Below are 8,501 nucleotides of genomic sequence, written 5' to 3' on the forward strand. Positions count from 1 at the left end.
ACTAACCACAGTAAAAAGGCTGAATTCATCAGTGTAGAGATACGCTGCACCATTAAACTATGCCTTCAGTGACAACTGTATAGTCCATTTGCCTTCAGCAGGTTTCTAATGGAGGCAGTGGTTGGAACTTAATAAACAATTGTGTTAGAACAGCACTATTTGTTATATACCTGGCTTGTGAAGAATAAGCAGCAGAAGAAAGCAAGAACATTTCTTTTTAGTTACAAGCATCAGAAGAAATTGCTGGCAGGTAAAGGAAGTGGACTGATGTGATGAAAATACACTAATTACCACTCACTTTTCAGGTAGAACAAGCCTTTCCCATTAGTCCTTACCATGAAGTGTGTGTTGATTAGCATTCCTGCATATTATTTCCTGTCAGAGGACTCCACCTGCAATCTAGATTCCAGTTTTATTGCCCAATTAGGGTTTTAAAATGGCCAACACAAACTGCAGTTCAGTGATGTAATTACATCTACGGTTTACCTCAATGACATTGCAAACAAGCCACGCCTGCACGAAGGGATGATTTGGGTCAGACCAAAGGTCTGTCTAGCTTCATATCCTCTCTCTCACACCTGCCAAAGTGGGTACCCAGGAAAAGATTACAAGGCCCACTACAAATACATGGTGGCACCTCCCCAGCTTCCAGCTGAACTTGGGTCAATTTCTGTTTTCAGTACAAAGGTGATTTGCAGTTCACTTGTTTTCTGCAGTTTGCAGAAGTCCACAGAAGCGATAGTCCTGAAGGTCATCTTCAGCTACGTCTCTCCTCAAGTATGTGCTTAATTGAAATGTACTGGCAGTACATAATTGCTGTAGGTGAGCTTTGTAGACATGCAAGCAGCTGGCAAAAGCAACAGGCAAGTATCACCTCTATGTCTTCTTTCAGTTTCTCCCTTATGATCTGGCCCAGATCGTAGGAATTCACATACTTTTCCTAGGGTTTTGATTTCTGGATCCAGGGGACAACATGGAGGGTGTATGTGTGTGTGTCAAATAATTTATCCAGAGTATAAAGAGGCTTTCTTTAAAATCAAGGAATAATCTATCACTCAGACTTCTTTGCTAAAAATTTTCAAGCATTAGGAAATTGTCTAACATTCTTACAGCTCTGTTCTTATTCTCAAATCCTTCTACCCCACAATCTCAAAGTATATGCAAACATAAAATGCTTCACCCAGGATACATTTAAGTAATAGGGGCATACTAACAAGTTTTCTTCTATCTTGCTGCACAGCAGTGATTTTTGATAGTAGTACATTCACTGCCTTTCTTCCAGGGTTGCACTGTTTTTAGACAAGGTGGATAAAAATCTCTGTCTGGAGCTGTTTTAATGCTTACTGCCCGATTCCTAAATCCTGCACCATAACCAAGTACACTGTGGCTGAGCAGGAGCCCAGCATGGAGGGATTAGAGGAAAAAAATCCAGCACCTCCAGGTAGCACTTGGCAGCTGCTGTTTCAGCCCTAGAGCTACAGCAGCTGCCACAGCCAAAGCAGTGCTGCTTGGAACAGACAAAATAAGCAAGATCTGCCTGTGTTGTTGATCTTCTTCCGACCTCACAGTTTGCCTGCATTTCTTAATTCTTCCTTTATGCAGTGCAAACAGTTCTGCTTAGAGAGTAATTTTGTACATCTGTGAAAAAGATTATGTTTTCATCCCTATTACACGATGCCGCCACAGAAACCTCGCCTCCCTTTCTCCCATCCCCACCCAAATATTATGTTGTTAAATTAAAAATAAGCCTCATTATTTTTTGGATATATACTCAGAAATCCTAGCACAGGTGGGTAGTACAGAAAGACTATTTCATTGAGTGTAACAGGCATGGAGACTGTGCGAGCAATGAGCTAGACACTTAAGAGGAGATGAGAAAAAGATGGCATATAGTCTAGAACCAGCACAGCACCATCAAATTCATGTATTTAATTTTGTATTACTCTATTTTCATACCTTTCTTTTCCTCCAGTCTTTTCTAGAAAAAGAGGTTTAACTCTCCAGAGTGACATTTCTGAGATAGTTTCCCATGATGCAAAAGGGAGAAGTCTATGAGATTTCCAGTGTAAGCGAGCAGCAGATGTGTGTGAGCAGAGCTCAGTAAGTAGGTATTTCCACAGACCTTAGATAAAGTACTTTATACAATGTCCAAATGCCACAAGTTCCAGTGGGATCTTGAAGCTTGCTATGGAAAAGAGACAATGGCAGAATGTCAAAGACAGGACAAGAATGTGGCGTTTCCTTTTTAAACTTTCAAAGTCCAACGACCTTTGTGTGAATCTGTCAGTCTGATGAAGTCACCAGCAGAACACAGTGGGTGGCAGTGGGTGTGGAAGGTAATATAGTACCTGCTTGGGGTTATAAATTGCATTCCAGTTACCTGGTACTAATCCTGGGGCTAATCAGTTCATCAGAGCCAAGAGTAAGCACAATATCATTTCCAAAATGCTGGTTTACATTTGCACCTTTACAACTAAACAACGTCTTGCTTTTTTCTACTTCTGTGAAGGTACATAAAATCTGAGTATTATTAAATATTGGGAACACTGGCACTGTGGTCAGTGCAAGCTTTAGGTGAGTAAACATGTTGTACATCCAACACAGTCTTAACCTGAGGTTCTCAGGGCTTTTGCTGATACAACTGTCTCGGTCCCATTGTTGATACACGAACAGCTTCACTTACACCAAGGCCAAGAGACACCACACAGTATGCTAACTAAACTTCGTGTGACCCTGTAACGTAAATAAGGTTACCCCTGCTTTTGGGGAGGCAGACCAGGGTCTTGCCTCAGGCTGCAATGCAAGTCGGTGACATAGTGCTAAAAGGATTCAAGGTCTTGCCTCCCTTCCCATTCCTGTGCTTCATTATTAAGTTGTACTCCTATTTTATTACATGTGTCTCACTTTTCACTAGAGCACATCACGGTTTAGAACAGTTTTTAACAGTAAAACTTGCTTTATGATTTGAAATATCCTTATTTGGATAAAAAGAAGACTTTGGATAAAGAGAAAAGCATTTTCTTCAAAGAAACACTCTGTCTTGCAAAGTAAGTGTTAAGTCTCTCTAGCTGAAAGACTATTTATGGTTTGCATAGTTATTCTTTCAGGGTATGACATCATCCTCAGCACATGCATATCCCAGAACACTAAATTATTCTCCCTGAAAATTCCTTTCATTACTCTCAGATTGTTAAACATCACCTAGTGGCAAATTGGTAACTGATGTCTGTGGCTTGAAATGGATTTGCATGCTTATTTCTTTTGTTGCACACTGGGGTCTCTTACCTTTTGTGTTTACAGTAGAATTAATGATGTAAACATTTTAGAATGCAGGTAATAAATTATGCTAGCCTATTTGCCTTTTTCTAAACCTGTATTTATTTACTTTTTTAAAATGGCTTTTTGTATTGCAAACAATATGTATTCACACAGTTACACATCCTCTGGTATTATCTCAGCTACAAAATACAATTTTCTACCCAACCTCTGATGTGGGACTCCAGCCTTGTGTGCTGCCAACTCCTGCCCACAGCTACTCTCTGACTTTGCAAAGTAGTGACCTTTTGAAGTTAACAGTTTTATTCATTCATTATCAGAACTCCAACTAGTTGAACAGTTATCAGTCTGCTCTGAGGCCTCTGAAAGAAAAAGGTTTAATCAGAGCCCCTCATTCAGTCTTTGGGAGTATTCTTCAGAAAGACAATACAGGCTTAAAATTGGTTTCTTGAAGGACCTCTGAGTGGCTACCATAAAGAATAAGGAGATGGCATTGATACGAGTCCCATGAGGGGAATCACTTTAACCTGAAGAATGCCAGGATTCCCAAAAACTGAATGGTGATGAATGCAATTACCTGAAAGCACAGGCAATGTTTTGATGGTTTTGATGGCCTTTTCTTCCTGGCTTTTGGAGGTGTTTTTCTCTTAGTTCCAGCAGTAAAGCCAGCATCTGCAGCTTGCTGCTGTCTGCTCAGCTAAGCAAGTGGCAAGTATTACACTTTGTTATAGCGGATCAGGCCCTTAAACTGAACAGTACTGTCTGTCATGAATCAAATAATCTCCAAGGCATTTCTCCTATATATGACACAGTTATTTACTTCCATATAAATCATGTGTTCAGGCACAAAGTGCTCCACTGCTTCAAACACTCAAAGAGTGATGAACTCTTGGTCACTTATTCAAACAGAAAAGGAAATGCCCCCCTTCCTAAATTTCTTCTAGCTGTGATGTCAACCAACCACAGTTTATATTTCTATTAAACAGGCAGGTTTTCCTTTCCTCATGTATTTTTCTGGGGGCTCTCATAGTTGCTCACCTTACTAAACCCCAAACAACAGACCCTGATGTTCCGAATGGCACCTTTATTAGGATTGTAGTTCTAGAAACACTTCCCTGGAAATCTGATTGAATTTTTAGATGAATACAGATACAGAGGTGAAGAAAGGAAATGTATAAAACTGATTATTTTTCTATTTGAAAACTAGTTTTCCTGCTGTTCTAGACAGATGGAGAGGAAAAAGATGATACTTAATGAGGTGGGACATATTGTACTTCTTGACAGCACTGCTGAGCCAGAATACCATTTTTTAACATGGAAACCAATGCAGTAGCTAATGTGCCTTTCAAATATGGTTTTAAAGTGAAAACCAATACACAAATCAACTTGTCTCACCTAATTTTCTCATAGCAATGATAGAATAGTTTGGATTTATTGCCTACATTTGTATTTATTACTGCTCCCTCTTCCTCTCATTTCCTACCCCTCTTTTTTTCCCCAAAGAGAAAATGAATTGATGCTAGCAAAGTAACCCCTCAAGATAAAAATACCTAAGAAACCATATACAATTTTCCATTAACTCTTTCTAAGCATGCTGCTAAGGACTATGGTCATGCACTGTAACCCTCATATTGATCTCTGGCCAGCATGGGACATTGTTTTACACCACTGGAATAGAAATGCTGATCTAACAAAATCAGAAAGCTTACAAAGTTTATAAACTTATAAAATCTAGAAATTCTCTGCTGGCAAGGTTAAATTATCCTCTGCTCTGAAGCTAAAGATTGAAACCATCTGGGAAGAAAAAAATGATGTATCAATTATCTAAAATGAGCTTGTGCTTTACATGTAACTTAATCATAAATATATAGTCAGACCACATTAATTCTACTGAGCAAATCCAGCCTCCAGGAAGCTTATTTTAGGCATGTGATTTGGGAAGCATGCAGAAGAGGAGGCTCATCCGAGGCTGGTGCAGTCAGTTGGAAAAATGCTGTTGACTGGAATGGATTTTAAGAGGACCCCGATGGGCAACTGTCAGATACTTCTGGCTGTCAGCATCGGAGTTAACAAAAGCTGTGGTTTTCTACACTTACTCCCAGCCACACAGAAGCCAAAGTTACCTTGACTATCAGCATCAGTCTGTAGGTTGGTGTGTTTACTAACTGAAGTCTACAGTCCTTCCCCTCTCAAAGATCCCAATGGCTGTAAAAGTCTTTTTCCAGTTAAAGCCAAATCAGACAACCCCTGCAGCAGCACTCAGAAATGCAGCTTCTGAAATTTCACAAAGCCAATTCAGATTCTTCAAATGTAATTTTGGAATAATTCTAATTTAATTGTTGTCTTTTGCCTCAGAGTTTTTCTGCCTATGTGTTTGAATTAGCATTTTCAAGCCAAAAAGTAAAAGCATTTTGCTGTAAGTAACAGTAGATGTTAATGTAAGAGCTAATGGAGATTGTGCTTACCACTGAATAAGGCACAAAGGAAAATAAGAGCCCCAAAGAATTTACCGTCTAAGGGCTCATTAAATTCAGTGGGACTACTTCCAAGATTAAATGAACACTTCTGGGCTAAGTATTTGTGAGATCAGTTTCATTTTGCAGACATAAGATACAAAATTGCCCCTTGAGACTGGGAGAATAATTCTGCATAACAGAAGGCATGTTCTCACTCTCATTATACTCTATAGCAAAACTTTAATGATAGTAGCAAAGCCTTCTGAAGTGCTTTTTACATACACTCACACACACACTTCTCTGTATGCATATAGTTTTATCTCATTTTTATATGTATGTATGTGACTTCCATTTGCATAAATATTAAAATTTATGTTCATATATATTAAAATCCAATCTATCAGTGCTGTATAGCACAATAGTATGTAAGCTAACAAAGCAAGGGGGCAGTTAGAAGGCAGAAAGGCTTTCATACAGGTTGCAACTTCATTCTCATAAGACATTAGAGGTTCTAATTCCAATTTTACAGTCACACAGTCTTCTTGAGTATATGAAGTAACTCCTGTTTCAGGAGAAATTCTAGCTCTTGCTATGGTAAATGGCGAGTTTTCCTATGCTTTCAAGAGGAATCAGCCCAGGCCTTGCTTCATCCAAACAGAAATTGTTCAGACAATTGATGTCTGATATGATGTCACTGCTGATGCAGAAGTTGGGTCCTGTAGTTACGTATTTTAAGGCACTGGATAATTCATAATCACTAATAAAGGAAAGAAAAAACAAAACCAAAGCAAAATCAACCAAGCAAACAAAAATCCCACCCAACCAAACCTATATCTTATATAGTTTGTTTCAGATGTAGCAAAATTCCCTCTTTCCAACCTATGGTACAATTTTAAACAATCAGTTAAGAGCTGTGTGAAAGTGGGAAAGTGGATGTTGACCACTGTTTTGGGATTAGGCGGGTTAACATCCTGTCAAGATAGAAAGAATTAAACCTAAAAATTACAAGGGATTCTGATCTGCAGGAAAACCCCTACATCTTACCGTGCTGTTCTAAGTAGTTGCTGGTATTAATACTGAACTCCTACCAGGTTGGTTTTTTATTAGTTTTAATACTAAATTGGGATTTATGCAAACATTCCTGAAAAAGGATGAACTTATTATATCTTTTTAAGTAGGAGATTGAAAAGTGCCTACCCGCCTACAAAATCATCATTGCTCCATCAGTTAAAATTACATCCCATATTGCTCTCATTTAATCAAAAGCCAATTCTTAAGTTGTTAAAAAGAACTGGCTTCTTGATCAGCTAATACCGAAATTAAACAAAAAAAAAAAAAAACAAACAAAAAAATTAAGGCAAGTGTGAAAAGGAAAAAAATATTTCAGTAGAATTGGAGTAGCCTCTTTTCTCCAAGAAATAAAGAGCAAATATTGGCAATTTTCAACGAGCATTGGCAGACCGCACATTAAGAAAATCGTTTAAGATTTCATCATAGTAAAAGTATGATAGCATCAATATTTTCATTTTTGCAACATCTGTTTACAGTCATGATTTTTCTTCTGAAGTACTATAAATTGGCAATTGTTTATCTACAGTAATGGACTCAATTACTGCACCCCAGATTATGCAATGAGCATATTCAGTAACTGTGATAATTAAGAGATAAACATATACTTTGAGCTACAGTAAAGCTTTGCCAGCATTAAATCTGCCAAATTAGAGGACACACATTGCAATGTCACTTATTTGCACTTCATTTTTCAATACTTCGTCCTTCACTATTCACTTCTGTAATGCTCATGTATTACTCCTTTGAAAATAATTAGAACTGTGGTCTGACCACATGCAGTCTGAAGAAATCAGTGTATGACCTTCAACACTACACAGAAACACATACATGCCAGATAACACGGTTATGCAGCATTAGAGAAACCACTACATGCAAACTTACACATATTGTAAACGTCAATGCATGAAGTAAAATTTTGATAGACAGATTCTGACTGCACAAAGATGTGTGCTCTACCGGCTTACATTGCAGAAATAGATTTTTTTTTTACAAGTCTCCCTCAATTTAACCACTACCATTTGTCTCCAGCCTTTAAATCTGTCAGGAATATTCTTTATTTCCATTAATTTTTTTTTTTTGCTGCATTTTTTGTAGGACAAATGGTTAAATTGATGATGGTTGCCTTTGAAGGCCTGAACCTCCTTAACTTTACTAAATCCATGGGACAAAAAAGAAATGCTTCATACCATCGAACTTGCATTATCTGACATCTCTTAGAACTTGCTAACTGAGAGAGACAAAACGTCACTGCAGATTAATGCACCTTCTTTCACTCTGAGCACCTGAGTTGAATCTAATCTGCACAAAAGTGACTAAAAATCAATCTAATCTGACAGTGGTGGAATGATTAGATATAATTATATGCATTCTCAGATCCTTAGCTGGGGAAGACAGATTCCTTGGAACCTTTCAAGAGAGGAATTTAAATGATACTTGTAGGGTTGTTTTTATAAATTAAAATCTTGCAGAAAATACTTGCTTTCAGTCATGGAAGATGAAAGGTAATCAAGCCAATATCTCCTGTTCTTATCAGCCCTTAATATTTGCTACAGGAAACAACACACCCCCATGCCAGACATGCACTGGGGGAAGGAAAGAATTGGGGGAAGAGTAGAAACTTTGAAAAGTACTCAGAGGCACCATTTTTAATTACCCCAAAACATGCATTACATTTTTAATGATGGTCTTTTCTCCATT

Source organism: Lathamus discolor, chromosome 2 (assembly GCF_037157495.1).
Source record: "Lathamus discolor isolate bLatDis1 chromosome 2, bLatDis1.hap1, whole genome shotgun sequence".
NCBI classification, from domain to species: domain Eukaryota; kingdom Metazoa; phylum Chordata; class Aves; order Psittaciformes; family Psittacidae; genus Lathamus; species Lathamus discolor.